The sequence below is a fragment of the Chiloscyllium punctatum genome, chromosome 26 (assembly GCF_047496795.1).
Source record: "Chiloscyllium punctatum isolate Juve2018m chromosome 26, sChiPun1.3, whole genome shotgun sequence".
NCBI classification, from domain to species: Eukaryota; Metazoa; Chordata; class Chondrichthyes; order Orectolobiformes; family Hemiscylliidae; genus Chiloscyllium; species Chiloscyllium punctatum.
This window is the reverse complement of record NC_092764.1, coordinates 57755347-57772874: the sequence shown is the minus strand read 5'-3', so window position 1 is coordinate 57772874 and position 17528 is coordinate 57755347. Positions and strand designations below refer to the sequence as shown.

Sequence of the window (17528 nt, the reverse complement as noted above, 5' to 3'; positions counted from 1 at the left end):
TCCCACTCACTGAGGATGAACGATCAGTCCTCAGCAAAGGACTCACATTCATCCCCCTCCGTCCACGCATCAATGAATTTAATACACGACGTGACATCGAACAATTCTTCCGTCGCCTCCGCCTCCGAGCGTACTTTCACAATTAGGACTCCCGCCCACCTTCCGAGGACCCCTTTGCCCACCTCCAACACACTGCATCCACCTGGACACCCCGCGCTGGCCTATTACCTGCCCTCGACCTCTTCATTTCCAACTGCCGCCGGGACATTAACCGCCTCAACCTGTCGTCCCCCCTCCCCCACTCCAACCTCTCACCCTCACAACGCGCAGCCCTCCAATCCCTCTGCTCCAATCCCAACCTCACCATCAAGCCAGCGGATAAAGGGGGCGCAGTGGTAGTCTGGCGCACTGACCTCTACACCGCTGAAGCCAAACGCCAACTCGAGGACACCTCTTCCTACTGCTCCCTCGACCATGACCCCATCCCCCATCACCAAACCATCATCGCCCAGACCATACAGAACCTCATCACCTCAGGAGATCTCCCACCCACAGCTTCCAACCTCATAGTCCGGGAACCCCGCACTGCTCGGTTCTACCTCCTTCCCAAGATCCACAAGCCTGATCACCCTGGCCGACCCATTGTCTCAGCATGCTCCTGCCCCACTGAACTCATCTCTACCTACCTTGACACTGTCCTATCCCCCCTAGTCCAGGAACTCCCCACATACGTTCGAGACACCACCCACGCCCTCCACCTCCTCCAAGACTTCCGTTTCCCCGGCCCCCAACGCCTAATCTTCACCATGGATATCCAATCCCTCTACACCTCCATTCGCCATGACCAGGGCCTCCAAGCCCTCCGTTTTTTCCTCTCCAGACGTCCCCAACAGTACCCTTCCACTGACACTCTCATTCGTTTGGCCGAACTGGTCCTCACCCTTAACAATTTCTCCTTTGAATCCTCCCACTTCCTCCAGACCAAAGGCGTAGCCATGGGCACACGTATGGGCCCCAGCTATGCCTGTCTCTTTGTTGGCTATGTAGAACAGTTGATCTTCCGTAATTACACCGGCACCACTCCCCACCTCTTCCTCCGCTACATTGATGACTGCATTGGTGCCACCTCGTGCTCCCGAGAGGAGGTTGAGCAATTCATCAACTTCACCAACACATTCCACCCTGACCTTAAATTTACCTGGTCTATCTCTGACACCTCGCTCCACTTCCTGGACCTCTCCATCTCCATTAGTGACGACCGACTTGACACTGACCTTTTTTTACAAACCCACCGACTTCCACAGCTACCTGGATTACACCTCTTCCCAACCTATCTCTTGCAAAAATGCCATCCCGTATTCCCAATTTCTCCGCCTCCGCTGTATCTGCTCCCAGGAGGACCAGTTCCACCATAGGACACACCAGATGGCCTCCTTCTTTAGAGACCGCAATTTCCCTTCCCACATGGTTAAAGATGCCCTCCAACGCATCTCGTCCACATCCCGCACCTCCGCCCTCAGACCCCCACCCCTCCAACCGTAACAAGGACAGAACGCCCCTGATGCTCACCTTCCACCCCACAAACCTTCGCATCAACCAAATCATCCACCGACATTTCCGTCACCTCCAAAAAGACCCCACCACCAGGGATATATTTCCCTCCCCACCCCTTTCCGCCTTCCGCAAAGACCGTTCCCTCCGTGACTACCTGGTCAGGTCCACACCCCCCTACGACCCACCCTCCCATTCTGGCACTTTCCCCTGCCACCGCAGGAACTGTAAAACCTGTGCCCACACCTCCTCCCTCACCTCTATCCAAGGCCCGAAAGGAGCCTTCCACATCCATCAAAGTTTCACCTGCACATCCACCAATATCATTTATTGTATCCGTTGCTCCCGATGTGGTCTCCTCTACATTGGGGAGACTGGGCGCCTCCTAGCAGAGCGCTTTAGGGAACATCTCCGAGACACCCGCACCAATCAACCAAACCGCCCCGTGGCCCAACATTTCAACTCCCCCTCCCACTCTGCCGAGGACATGGAGGTCCTGGGCCTCCTTCACCGCCGCTCCCTCACCACCAGACGACTGGAGGAAGAACGCCTCATCTTCCGCCTCGGAACACTTCAACCCCAGGGCATCAATGTGGACTTCAACAGCTTCCTCATTTCCCCTTCCCCCACCTCATCCTAGTTTCAAACTTCCAGCTCAGTTACTGTCTCCTTGACTTGTCCAACCTGCCTATCTTCTTTTCCACCTATCCACTCCACCCTCTCCTCCTTGACCTATCACCTTCATCTCCTCCCCCACTCACCCATTGTACTCTATGCTACTCTCTCCCCACCCCCACCCTCCTCTAGCTTATCTCTCCACGCTTCAGGCTCACTGCCTTTATTCCTGATGAAGGGCTTTTGCCCGAAACGTCGATTTCGCTGCTTGTTGGATGCTGCCTGAACTGCTGTGCTCTTCAGCACCACTAATCCAGTAAAAGATATTTGTATGTCCAGTGATGTCCAAAACTAAGGTGACATACATGCAAGACTGTCACTAATAAATCCCGGAAGGAATTCAGAAAAAATACCTTTAACCAGGAAGTGGTTTCAATGAGAAACTTACTACCACAAGGCACTGGGGTATCTGAATAAGTATATAAGACAGAAAGAATCAGATGGTTATTCTGATGTGGATGAGGGGACATGGAATCTGATTTTTCAATTAGTGCCGCAGAGTGTGAATTGTATGTAAATAACATTATATAATGTAAATGCCAAAATGAATACTGGTTTAGTGAAGCAAGCAAATACTTAATATGAAAACCTTAATTTAACAGGCCACAAAATAAGCATGTCCAACAGAAGAATTTACAGCCATGTTTGAATAAAATTCAATATTTTCCAAATAAGCACAGTAACATATGAACACACAAACTGGAATTATCTGGCATCCCTTCTCAAAAGAAAATCATAGGGAACTCCCTTTCTGGGATAGTTACCCAACTGGAAGAATGTGCGACATATTGCCAAAAATATTTAATTCATAACTTTTGTGTTTTACAATATAATTTTTACATTGTAGGTTAAAAGGTTAAATGTAACATTGTAGATAAATGGGCACATCTGGCACAACTGATAATCAGCCCTGAGCATAATTCAAATAAGCTTGAAGTTAATTACCGTTAAAAGTTAATCTGTATTTATCTTGTAGGATCAGAGAGAGGTATAAATATTTAAATGGTGGCTGACGCATTCTCAAAACATATTCTGCTCTCTCACTCTTCAGTCCTCGCCACTTCCCTCAATGCCTTGCTCACTGCCTTGCTTACTGTAGGCCATAAAATCTGAACACATCCATTGCTGAAGCTTGTCCCTTAAATGTACATTTATGTTTTAAACAGTCTGCAGCATGAGAGTTAAATTTTGTCCATTTTCAGTGTTCCTTGTTGCAGAGAGCTCCTTGTGATAGTGACCTCACTATACACTGTGACTGCGCGTGAGGTGAGTGCACCTCCTGCAGTCGGTTTGGCAGCAAACACAATCTTTATTTCACAGACAGTCCTCCCTTTGCTTCAAAAAAAAGACTTCCATTGTCTCGGGAACTTTCCCATAAACGAAAGCTGGAGCAAGCTTTGCAAACAAAGAAAGATTGCTTTGTGGGTCAGAAAGTCTTGAGAAAGGGCAGTCGCAGACATGAGTAATGTAAATCATTTCTGTACATCTCAGAATCAAAAGAAAATCTACAAACAGGTTTTAGGGATAGACAGTAAATTCTGGTCTAGCAAGTGATATACATACCTCTTGAAAGGATTGTGGAGGAGGCAGGCTCAATCAAGGCATTCAAAAGTGACTTAAGCTTAGATCTCATGGAATACAGGGAGAACTAGCCACTTGGATACAGAACTGGCTCAAAGGTAGAAGACAGAGGGTGGTGGTGGAGGGTTGTTTTTCAGCCTGAGGCCTGTGACCAGTGGAATGCCACAAGGATTGGTGCTGGGCCCTCTACTTTTTGTCATTATTTGGATGCTAGCATAAGAGCTACAGTTAGTAAGTTTGCAGATGACACCAAAATTGGAGGTGTAGTGGACAGCAAAAAGGGTTACCTCAGATTACAACAGGATCTGGACCAGATGGGCCAATGGGCTGAGAAGTGGGAGATGGAGTTTAATTCAGATAAATGCGAGGTGCTGTATTTTGGAAAAGCAAACCAGAGCAGGACTTATACACTTAATGGTAAGGTCCTAGGGAGTGTTGCTGAACAAAGAGACCTTGGAGTGCAGGTTCATAGCTCCTTGAAAGTGGAGTCGCAGGTAGATAGGATGGTGAAGAAGGTGTTTGGTATGCTTTCCTTTATTGGTCAGAGTATTGAATACAGGAGTTGGGAGGTCATATTGCGGCTGTACAGGACATTGGTTAAGCCAGTGTTGGAATATTGCGTGCAGTTCTGGTCTCCTTCCTATCGGACAGATGTTGTGAAACTTGAAAGGGTTCGGAAAAGATTTACAAGGATGTTGCCAGGGTTGGGGCAACTTTTTCATGCAGAGGATGGTATGTGTATGGAATGAGCTGCCAGAGGATGTGGTGGAGGCTGGTACAATTGCATCATTTAAGAGGCATTTGGATGGGTATATGAATAGGAAGGGTTTGGAGGGATATTGGCTGGGTGCTGGCAGGTGGGACTAGATTGGGTTGGGATATCTGGTCGGCATGGACGGGCTGGACCGAAGGGTCAGTTTCCATGCTGTACATCTCTATGACTCTATGACTCTAAACTGTTATTTGAAAAGGACCAATGTGCAAGGTTGCAGGAAGAAGGTGGGAAATTGGCATGAAATGAATCTGAGGCTAATGCAAGCAACATAGGTCAAGTGACCTCCTTTTGCTCTGTGATTCTCTGAAAAATATCAGAAAGGTTGACTGTATCTTTCAGTTAGAGGAATAAATCTATAATGACCCTCACAGAGTCTTATGACTAAGAAAGCAATTGACAAGTTAGTTGGGTAACATTGAAAAAGTAATTGGAGCAAAGAACGAAAGTGTCCACAGTCAAGCAGTTTTAAATAAAGAATCTTATCTTAGGAGTAGATTGAACTGAGGAGACATAAAGTAAACTCCAGAGGGCTGTAGTATACCAATAGGTGGAGCGTGTGGTGCTGGAAAAGCACAGCAGGTCAGGCAGCATCTGAGGAGCAGGAGAATTGACATTTCGGGCAAAAGCACTTTATCAGGAATGAAGCTGGGAACCTCAGGGGTGCTTCAGAGAACATCTCCGGGACATCGGCACCAGTCAACGCCACTGCCCCGTGGCCAAACACTTTAGCTCCCCCTCCCACTCTGCCAAGGACATGTCAGTCCTGGGCCTCCTCTATCGCCACTCCCTTACCGCCCAATGCCTGGAGGAAGAGTGCCTCATCTTCTGCCTCAGGACCCTCCAACCCATGGCATTAATGTGGATTTCACCATTTTCCTCATTTCCCCTCCACCCACTCTACCCCAGTTCCAACCTTCTTGCTCAGAACCTTCCGCATGACCCGTCCCATCTGTCCATCTTCCTTCCCACCTACCTGCTCCTCCCTCCTCTCAGACCTTTCACCTTTACCCCACCTCCATCCATCTATGACACTCTCAGCTACCTCTCCCCCAGCCCCACTTCCCTCCCAATTATCTCTCCACACCCAAGGCTCCCAGCCTCATTCCTGATGAAGGGCTTTTGCCCGAAATGTCGATTTTCCTGCTCCTCAGATGCTGCATGACCTGCTGTGCTTTTCTAGCACCACACTCTCCACCTATTAGTATACTACAGCCCTCTGGAATTTACTCTCAGCATTCACCAACAAATATACCCCATTGTATAAAACAAAAGGGAAAAAGTTAATCACAATCCACTTATGCACAGGTAATGATAATACACAGAAAGATAGGTTTTAAAAAGTGCAATCTTTCCATGACATGCTGACAACGTTCTTATATTCTGACTATTTTATTGTAATGTGGCTAACTCCTGACAAGTATTTAAATTATATTTGTGATATGTTGAAGGAATAAATTATTTGTAAAGTGAGGACACACTTGTACTAATGATATTAGGTTAGATTACTTTTTAGATTAGATTAGATTAGATTACTTACAGTGTGGAAACAGGCCCTTCGGCCCAACAAGTCCACACCGCCCCGCCGAAGCGTAACCCACCCATACCCCTACATGTACATCTACATGTACATTAGTCAATTAATTCAGTAGTTTCACTAATTGAAAAGCAGAGCACATTGGTTGCGGGAAGGAAACCAAAAATGGTTTCACTGCAGCTACATCTAGGAGTCTTTTTTTAAAAAAAGTGCATTTAGCATCGACAATTCTGGTGAAAATATTCTGTTGTGGGAGTAAAGAATTGCTGTCCCTTTGATACTCTGTTAGCCAATAAGAAACTTTATATCTTTAGTAGAAATGTTACCTTGCCTGCCTTTTTAGCATAATGACTACCCAACTGTAACTCCCAGAGGTTTACTTTCTTTGATCCATAAGATGAAGCTTTAAACTGCAATCATAAAGGGTTAGTTAGATTATTGGTTTCCTTGTTAGTTTCCAGTTTTCATTATCTGGCAATTGTATGTTGGAACCTTCAGGTTTTAATAATTTTGTCAAGGATTGATAATCCCATATTCCTTCTTCATTGTAGAAGTTAGTCTTTAACTATGATTTGGAGATGCTGGTGTTGGACTGGAGTGTACAAAGTTAAACATCACACAACAGGTGATTTACAATCCAACAGGTTTAATTGGAAGCACTAACTTTCAAAGCGCTGCTCCTTCATCAGGTGGTTGTGGAATACATAATTGTAAGACACAGAATTTATATCAAAAGCTTACAGTGTGATGTAACTGAAATTATACATTGAAAAATACCTTGATTGTTTGTTAAGTCTGTCATCTGTTAGAGTGACCATGTTAGTTTCACTTCTTTCATATGTAAATCACAAAACCTTTTTAAAAAGTTACATTCTCAGGTTAACTTTAACAACTGGTGTCAGCACAGATAATGTGTTGAAGGTGTTAGCCCCCTGTGTGCTGTTGTCTGTGCCATAATGTTTAGACTGATTCTAATCTAAACAAATGAGTTAACAGAGTCTTACATGGATTCATGCAGATTTTGAGCAAAGTACAATGTAGCTGTGCCCCACAAATTCACCCCACAAACGTATATATGTATGTGTGCATGTGGGATTTTGTGTGTGTGTGTGTCTGTCTGGGGTGGGGGGTTGTGAGTGTCAGTGAGAGAGAGTGTATATGTGTGTGTGAGTGTAAAGGGGTCTAAGTCTGTGAGAGGGTGAGTGTGGGAGTGTATGTCTGTAGGAGTATGTGTGAGTGTAGGACTCCCCAGGACATCCCAGATTTCCTCCTACTTTAGTGACCATAATTTCCTCTCCTCCATGATCAATGATGCCCTCACCCACATCTGCCCTTTTCCTGCACTTCTGCCCTCAAACCCCCTCCCCCCAACAACAATAAGAATAGAGTCCACCTGGTCCTCACACACCACCTCACCAACCTCCAAATCTGACACATCAATTTCTGCCATCTGAAATCAGACCCCAACACCAGAAAGGTATTTCCTTCTCCATCCCTATCTGCTTTCCATTGGGATTGTTCACTCTGCAACTCCCTTGTCTACACTCCCCACCAACTTTCCTTGCAACCGCAAGAAGTGCAAAACCTGTCCCCTCACCTCCCTTCTCACCTCCATCAAGGCCCTAAACAATCCTTCCAAGTTCGGCATGAGATTCACCTGCACAACTTCCAACCTGACCCATTGCAGCTACTGTTCCCGATGTGGTCTCCTCAACATCGGAGAGACAAAGTGCAGAATCGGAGATCGGTTTGTGGAACACCTGCACTCCGCACGCATCAGTTGCCATCCATTTCAACTCCCCCTCCCGCTCTCCTGGCGACATGTCCATCCCGGAATTCCTTCACTGTCAAAGTGAGGCCACATGCAAACTGGAGGATCATCACCTTAGATTTCACCTCAGGGGCTTACAGCCTAATGGCCTCAATATGAGTTCACCAGCCTCAAAATCTCCCCGCTCCCAGCCTCATCCCATGTCCAGGCCTCCCTCTCCTCCCTGCCTCCCTGACCTAACCTAACTATTCATCTTCCCATTCACCTATCTGTTCCATCCCTCCTCACGAACAATCATAATTACTCCCTTCTGGCATCCACCTATCACTATCCCACCTACCCTTCTGTGAGCCCCAAGCCCCTATTTATTTCTGTGCTCCCTTCCCCCTCCCTAGTCTTGTTGAAGGGTCTCGGCCCAAAATGTCAACTTCCCTGCTCCTCCGATGCTGCCTGAGCTGCTGTGCTTCTCCAGCTCCATACCTATTGACTCTGGCTTCCAGCAACTACAGTCCTAACTGACTCCAGTGTTGGAGAAAGCTGTCAAAAATCAGGAAAAGATTATAACTGTAATAATCTGAAACTATATCTGAAATAATCAAAACTCGCTGAAACCATTAAACATTGACCTTTAAGACAGCCAGCATTGTGGTCATTTGTTCCTCCTAATCTTTTTATATTCTCTTTAACCAGACTGAATTTTACAGCCCAGTGACAGGAACACAAACTATGATGGATAGATAGCCCACTTTCTGCCCATCCCAAGCTGGTTCCCATAAAGGTGGATTGCACAAAGTCACCTTTTTTTTATTTCAAAAATATACTTTATTCATAAAATAATTTGTTGGTCTGTACATTTGGTCATGCCATATATACGTAAACATTTACATACAGAGATCAGAATTTATCATTTTTATATACAGGTCTGTACGTTTATTAATCATATATCCATATATTTAGCTGAGACGTCAGCAGAGCCCAAATGTCCGCATGGGCCCCCTGTTCTTCTTAGGCAGGCAGATGTTACACGGTGGTCTTTCCCCACCGCGCCTTGGTGGCAGCTGCCCCAAGCTTCAGCGCGTCCCTCAATACGTAGTCCTGGACCTTGGAATGTGCCAGTCTGCAACACTCAGTCGGGGTCAGTTCCTTCAGCTGGAAGATCAACAGGTTTCGGACCACCCAGAGAGCGTCCTTCACCGAGTTGGTGATCCTCCAGGCACAGTTGATGTTCGTCTTGGTGTGTGTCCCGGGGAACAGACCGTAGAGCACGGAGTCCCGTGTCGCGGCGCTGCTCAGGACGAACCTCAACAAACACCACTGAATTCCTCTCCAGACTTCTTCTGAGTAGGCACATTCCAGAAGGAAGTGTGTGACAGTCTCGTTCCTCCCCCCCCCCCCACCGCAGCCACTTCAAGGGCAGCATGCGGTGCGGCTGAGAGTCCGGGCGTGTATAAAGGATCTCACAGGCAGAGCCCTTCTCACCACCAGCCAAGCCACGTCTTGGTGCTTGTTGGAAAGTTCTGGCGATGAAGCATTCTGCCAAATGGCTTTGACAGTCTGCTCAGGGAACCGCTCGACAGGATCCGCCCTCTCCTTTTCCCGAAGGGTCTCAAGGACACTGCGTGCTAACCACTTCCTGATGGACTTGTGGTCAAAGGTGGTTTTCTTCATAAACTTCTCCACGAAGGACAGGTGATACGGAACAGTCCAACTACTCGGAGTGTTCCACGGCAGTGGGGCCAGGCCCATCCTTCGCAACACCGGGGACAGGTAGAACCTCAGCACATAGTGACACTTGGTGTTTGCGTACTGGGGATCCACGCACAGCTTGATGCAGCCACACACAAAGGTGGCCATCAGGGTGAGGGTGGCATTGGGTGTATTTTGTCCCCCATTGCCCAGATCTTTGGACAGCGAGTCTGTTCGGACCTGGTCCATCTTTGACCTCCATATAAATGGGAAGATGGGCCGGGTGACTGCAGCGGCACAGGTTCTGGGAATAGGCCAGACCTGTGCCACGTATAACAGCAATGACAGTGCCTCACATCTGATGACCAGGTTTTTTCCCACGATGGAGAGCGACCGTAGCTTCCATCTGCCCAGTTTCTGCCTCACTTTGCTGATACGCTCCTCCCAAGACATGGCGCACGCCCCAGCCCCGAACCAAATATCCAGCACCTTCAGGTGGTCAGTCCTGACGGTGAAGGGGTTAGAGGATTGGTCGGCCCAGTTCCCGAAGAGCATGGCCTCCCTCTCGCCTCAGTTTACCTTGGCCCCCCGAGGCCCGTTCGAACTGGTCACATATGCACATGAGTCTGCGCACGGACAGCGGATCCGAGCAGAAAACAGCGACATCATCCATGTACAGGGAGGCCTTAACCTGTAGGCCCCCACTGCCAGGAATAGTCACCCCTCTCAGGCTCACATCCTTCCTGATGGACTCGGCAAATGGCTCTATGCAGCACACAAACAAGGCAGGAGAGAGAGGGCAACCCTGCCTGACTCCAGATCTGACTGGGAAGCTATCTGATTCCCACCCATTGATTGAGACTGCACTGACAATGTTGGTGTAGAGCAGTCTGATCCAATTTCCGATTCCCTCCCCAAAGCCCATTTTGGAGAGAACATCTCTCATATACCTGTATGATATCCTGTCAAAGGCTTTCTCCTGGTCCAGGCTGATCAGGCAGGTGTCCCACCCTCTATCCTGCACGTAGGCGATCGTATCCCTGAGGAGTGCGAGACTCTCAGCGATCTTCCTGCCCGGCACAGCACAGGTTTGGTCGGGGTGAATCACCGACCCCAGAGCAGACCTGACCCGGTTGGCGATTACCTTTGACAGAATTTTGTAATCGGCATTGAACAGTGAGATTGGTCTCCAATTTTTGAGTTCCTCCCTCTCCCCCTTCCGCTTGTAGATGAGGGTGATGATGCTTTTCCTCATGGATTCACTCATGGTACCTGCCCAAAGCATACTGACATACACCTCCAGCAGGTCCTGGCCGATCAAGTCCCACAGAGCGGAATAGAGCTCGACCGGTAAGCCGTCGCTTCTGGGAGTTTTAAAGTCACCAGCCTGTCCAACATTGAAAGGAAAATAATTAATGGGTAAACGAACTTGTTAACAAGCCAGTTGACCTGAAAATCACACCATAATATGGTTAGTGTAGACAGATGGGTGAGGAATATTACTCCCCATAAACCACAGCCCTTTGTCTTTCTAATTAACTTGTCCGTTCCACCAACCTTGTTTTTTCACAGCTAGAACTCATGTTCTTCCCCTTTCTGCTCTTACTTCAGATATATTTTTACTGAAGTGTTTTCATTGCTTAAGTCTTATTTTGTTCTGTTTGTACACCCCCCCCACCCCCACCCCCTTGCCCACCTGAGGAAGCCAGAAGTCTTGCATAGTCAGATCTGTGACACAGAAGACATGTCTAAATCAACAATACCCTGCTAATAGTACCCAAAAGAACAAACATGTTCTCAGGTACCCACAGGGTTAATACTGCACTGTAAAGTCTTCATCTTTAAATAATTGAGTGGTGTTAAGAATCCCTAAGTATGATTTCTACATTTATATGCTAACTCTTGACATTAAAAGGATTTTTTCGGTGGGGAGCTGAGGCTTGATATGTTCCGTGCTGATGTATGACACATAAATCCTCTTAATGCAAACTTGTTACCATGGTAAAGAATTGTGCCTATTTTTATTGCACTACACTAATTAATCTCGACACTGCTGTATATCCATCTCTGATGTTGCTCACCGTCTCTTTCCTTTTCCTTAAAATGTCAATTTGGGCCCACTTAAAGGATGAAACGCAAGGGTTTTAATTATGATCAAATTTGTGGTATTGATGGCATTATTTAAATAACATGGAAGCATGCCAGAATAAACTATGTTTTAAAATAAAAGGCATCTGGATGGGTATATAAATAGGAAGGGTTTGGAGGGATATGGGCTGGGTGCTGGCAGGTGGGACTAGATTGGGTTGGGATATCTGGTCGGCATGGACAGGTTGGACTAAAGGGTCTGTTTCTATGTTGTACATCTCCATGACTCTATGACTCCATTGTGGAAGATAACATCGTTTAGAAAAGAGCATGGTGGCACAGTGGTTAGCTTTGCTGCCTCAAAGTACAAGGGACCTGGGTTCAGTTTCAGCCATGGGAACTGACTGTGTGAAGTTCGCATATTCTCCTGGGGTGCACCAATTTTCTCCCACAGTCCAAAGCTGTGTAGGTTTGGTGGATTGGCCATGCTAAATTACCCATCATGTGCAGGCTAGGTGGGTTAACTATGGTAAATGTGGGCCCCTGGGATACAGTGGCATACTCTTCAGACAGTTGGTATAGACTTGACAGGCCAATGGCCTCTATCTTTGGTGCAGGGATTCTATGACACAGGCAGGTACTAGTCATTGAGGCAGTCCCACACCACTGTAACCATGATCTCTGCTGAGAATACATTGCAGGCATTTCTTTAAGTCCTGATTAATTTTTAAAAAATCTTAATTTCCTGTTTTGGACTTTAAGTAGCATTCCTAAACATTGAAAACAGATTGGATTCAAGTTATAGTCAATTGTATACTGTTGGCAGCACCTCTACATCTGGGCCAGAGCTGGGCTGAGAGGTGGCAGATAGATCTCAATGCAGAAAAGTGTGAGCTGATTCACTTTGGAAGTAGTACTGGACCAAAAGAGTGCTGGGCTAATGGTAAAATTCTTGGTAGTGTAGATGAGCAGAGAGATCAGTGTCCATGTGCATAGATTCCTGAAAGTTGCCACCCAGGTTGATAGGGTTGTTAAGAAGGCATACAGTGTGTTAGCTTTTATTGGTAGAAAGATTGAATTTCTGAGCCATGAGGTCATGTTGCAGCTGTACAAAACTCTCATAAAGTTCTGGTCACAGCATTATAGGAAGGATGTGGGAGTATTGGAAAGGGTGCAGAGGAGATTTACTAGGATGTTGCCTGGTATGGAGGAAAGGTCTTATGAGGAAAGGCTGAGGGACTTGAGGCTGTTTCATTAGCGAGAACGTCAAGAGGTACCTTAATAGAGACATACAAGATGATCAGAGGATTAGATAGGATGGACAGTGAGAGCCTTTTTCCTCGGGTGGTGATGGCTCAAACGAGGGGACATAGCTTTAAACTGAAGGGTGATAGATATAGGACAGATGTCAGAGATAGTTTCTTTACTCAAAGAGTAGTAGGGGCGTGGAACGCACTGCCTGCAACGGTAGTAGACTCACCAACATTAAGGGCATTTAAATGGTTATTGGATAAACATATGGATGATAATGGAATAGTGTAGGTTAGACGGGCTTCAGATTGGTTGCACAGATTGATGCAACATCGAGGGCTGAAGGGTCTGTACTGTGCTGTATTGTTCTATGTTCTATGTTCTAGAAGGTTTGAGTTCAAGTCCCACCTGCTCGGGAAGTTGTCCCAACAGGGTGATTTAGATATAAGGTTTTGCTGCTTGTCACAGGAACAGGTATCGAGTTCACCATTACAATAGCTATTCACTCCATGAAGCAATGCAAAATGTGACCAAGGGTATGGTAAGCTACCTCAAACAAAACACCAACAACTCTGAAAAATTTTTTAAAATGCATAAATAGGCTTAGAGAATTATGTTGTTTATTTTTGGAAACATCGCACAATGTCAGTGTCTATTGCCACTCATTGAAAGAATGAAGGTATTGGACAAATTAAACTTGCAAGATGGCAGAAATGTGGGTGACCTTTTTAGTCACATATAGTCAGTGTTGTGATTCATTAAGCATAAAATATCTGTTCTTTCTTGTTTTAAACTCAAAGCATTTGAATGTTCCGGTAGGCTTGTTGACAGAGAGGTAAAATGACAATCGTTAATATATTCCAGTTTTTTTTCTAATCTGTATTTGACTTGATGCTGCAGGCATAAAACATCATTAAAACTTAAAATAAGGATAAAGTTATTGGAAACAATTTTAACCTAACCTGCCCACCAAGTAACTTTCAGAATTCAGATACAGCTCTAGTTTTCTACCTGTTGAAGTCTATGCAAAATATTGTTGGGTGGAGTGTAAAATCAGTGTTCCGCCTTATTCCATAGGCTTTCTGTCTGGCAGATCATGTTAAAATTGCTCTTTTGCTGTCAGCATGGCTCTATTGGTGGCACCATGCTCACAAGTTTGGAGATTGTGAGTTCAATTTTAAATACAGTACCTGAGCAAATAATTTTGGGGAGCCTTTTACTGGGACACTGGGAAGTTGATTAATTGATTGATTGATTTTATTGCTGTCACATGTACCAAAATACAGTGTTGTTTTGTGTGCTATACAGTCAGATTGTACCAAACAACGTGCATCAGAATCACTGAACAGTGCGCAGAATACAGTGATACAACTGCAGAGAGATCAGAATTAGAATTTGAGAAGTATGTTCAAAAGTGTGATAACAGTGGGGAAGGTGCTCTTGAATCTATTTGCAAGTGTATTCAAATTTTTATATCTTCTGCTCGATGGAAGAGGATAGGAGAGAGTATAATTGGGATGGGAGGGATCTTTGATTATTTTGGTTGCTTTCCTGAGGCAGCAAGAAGTATTGGAGTCAGTGGGTGGAAGGCTGGTTTGTGTGATGGACTGGGCTGTGACATTGTTGAAACTGTTATCATCCAGATGAGACATGAAATGAGGCTTCATGTCCTTCTTGGATTAAAAGAAATACAGATATTAAGTTTGGAAATGATGATGTTTAATTTCTTTCGGTTTTACAATTTCTGACACACAATGCTTTGATGCTCTGTTTCTCACTGACGAAAGGAATGGAGTTACTGTCATCGACATTTTTACTGTTGTTCTTGTGAAGGCCTTAACTTTGGAATTTGTGAAAGGAATAGTTTGTAGGAGGAAGCATCACCATATCTATCACCTCATTCTAACTATACAATTACTCAAATGTGAAAAATGATATCTTGTTACAAAGTGGTGTCTCAGGATTGTGTAACATTGTGCAAAATCCCACAGAGTCACACGTCTGTCGTTAAACTTGTGGGACATTGAATATTCAATATATGGAAGGATACTTTTCCTGGAAGAACATGTGGGTAAAAGTAAATCTGTTTCCTTGGGTCTGTACTGTATTTAGCTCCCGACAACACCTGAATGTGTGATATTTTAGGTTCCAGACATTGCAGCCTAGCTTATGTCACCTTACCTTATGTCAGCATAATCCTCTAATGGAGTCAGGTGATGTTGACAAATAATTTGAGTTTAGAGTAAAGGAGGTCAGGGCTCTCTTGTAGCATGGTGGTAGTGTCCCTACCCCTGAGGCCTAGCTTCAAGTTCACATGCTCCAGAGGTCTGCAATAACATCTCTAAACAGGTTGTACAGAAAAATAGATTAAATGAAACATATTTTAAAAAGAAATTTACAGTAAGAGAGATGGACTCTTGTTGTGCAGTGATAAGGCCTTTGGACCAGGAGGCCCAGGTTCCAGACATACCTGCTTCTGAGGTGTGTAATGATATCTCTGAACAGTTTAATTGGAAAAAATAAATCAAGATAAGAGGCATATTGCTAACCCTGTGTCTGCTTTCACGTTTCTCATTTTCCAGCAGGTGTCACCCCTTAGCGTTCAGAAGCACCAGCTCTGATTGTCTTTTGTAGCAGTTTCAGCCAACTGTATGAATTTGTATGGCAGATACAATCAATAATATAGTAATATTATCAGGTTGGCAATTAACATTGTCAGACTATCAAAAAGACATGCAAGTTTGACATAAAATTCTGTTTCTAAGACGACGTTCCTTCAAAATAATAAAAGAGTTATAGGGCAATATTAAAATGTCACTTCAAACATAGCTTGAGAATAGAGCTACCAGAACCCAGTGTGATGTCTGAGTGAATCATCTAGCGAAGTGGGTGTTCTCACTCAAATATGAGCTATTTAATTACAGTGCTTTCGATATTCCAAAATAATTAGAGTTGAAAAAGACTTTATTTTCCGCCCACTGTGTTTTTCCTTTCATCTTCTATTTTTTTATTCAAGTTAATTTTACTTTCGTCCTTCCATAAAAGCTCAGTTGAGTCTGCTGAAGCTGATAACACATCAGAGCCATAAAACTATAAAGAAAAGTGGAAGTTTTTCTTTCCTCGACTGAGGTGTGTTTAAAGGAAGAGTGTGTGATGAAAAAGCTGTATGTTACCTGAGCAACATTCAGTGCCCAGCAACGTGTTTCACACAAACCTTATCTTGATACATAAATCACATTGTATGAGTCTGCAAGTGAGGCTAAGTTGAAAGCTATCAGATGTCAAGGTTATGAGTTACCGTTTCCTTGTAAATAGAGATTGTTATCATTTCTAACTTCCAAGACCTTATCTGTATAGTTGAAAGACTTGTGTATAGAATGTTTTGCATCTTAACTGTGCCCATTGTACAAGAATGTGCTATACCATAACATAAAAAAGTCCAGTTCCTGATAGAAAATGTACTTGCATTTATATAGCAGCTTTCATGGAGTCATAATCTCATGAGAGCATAAAAAGGCCATTCAGCCCATCAAACCCACACTGTCTTATTACAGAGCAATTCCATTCCCCTGCTTAACTCTTGCAAATCTGCAAGTTTTCTTTTCTAAAATAGCCATTCAATTTCCTGTTCAAATCATTGATCATCTCCACTTCCATTACTTTTGTAGGCAGTTTATTACCACTCACTGTGCAAGAAAGTTCTTCCTCGCATCTCTCTCTCATCGTTGCCCAATATTTCAAGTCTGTCTCCTCTAGCCCTTGCTTCATCAGCTGTTGGTAACAGTTTTGTTTAGTACCTTAGCAAATCCTATCATAATCTTGTATATGTCTATCAAATTTTCCTTCTATCTTGTTTACTGTAAGGAGAACAATCCCACCTTCTCTAACTTAACCTTTTAGCTAAAGCCCCCTCCATCCTGAAACCATTCTAGTAAATCTCTTTTTGCACCCTTTCGAGAATTCTCACATTCCATGATACTTTATGATCAGTGAAGTGTCATAGAGACATACAGCATGAAAACAAACCCTTTGGTCCAACTAGTCCAAGTTGATCATGTTCCCAAACTAGACCAGTCCCAGCTGCTTGCATTTGGCCCATATCCCTCCAAACCTTACCGTTTCATGAATTTATCCAAATGTCTTCTAACTGTACCTGCATCCACCACTTTCTCTGGCAGATCATCCCACACACGGACCACTCTGTGTGTAAAACAATTGTTGCCTCTCATGAGGTTTCTATATCTTTCCTCTCACCTTAAAAATGCACCCCCCCTAGTTTTGAACTACCTCACCTTATCTATGCTCCTCATGATTTTATAAACCTCAATAAGGTCATGCCTCAACCTCCTACGCTCCAGTGAAAAAAGTACCAGCCTTTCCAGTCTAACTTCATATTTCAAACCCTGCATTCCTGGTAAACCTTTTCTAAACTCTCTCCAGTTTAATCATTTCTTTCCTACCACAGGCACACAGTACTCCAAAAGATGTATTCACTGTGGTAAATGTGACAGCAGCTGGCACATGGCAAGTCCCTTCAAAGAGCAATGAGATAAATGAACACAAAATCTATTTTTGTGATATTAGTTCAAAGATAACCAATGGCCGACACACCAGGA

The 17528-nt window shown here is 44.6% G+C and overlaps 1 protein-coding gene across 2 annotated transcripts in view; it reads left to right on the top strand.

Moving 5' to 3' along the window:
- Positions 1 to 17528, top strand: part of slc9a5 (solute carrier family 9 member A5) — a 279958-nt gene that overhangs the window by 121836 nt on the left and 140594 nt on the right. The gene's annotated exons all lie outside the window — the stretch shown is intronic.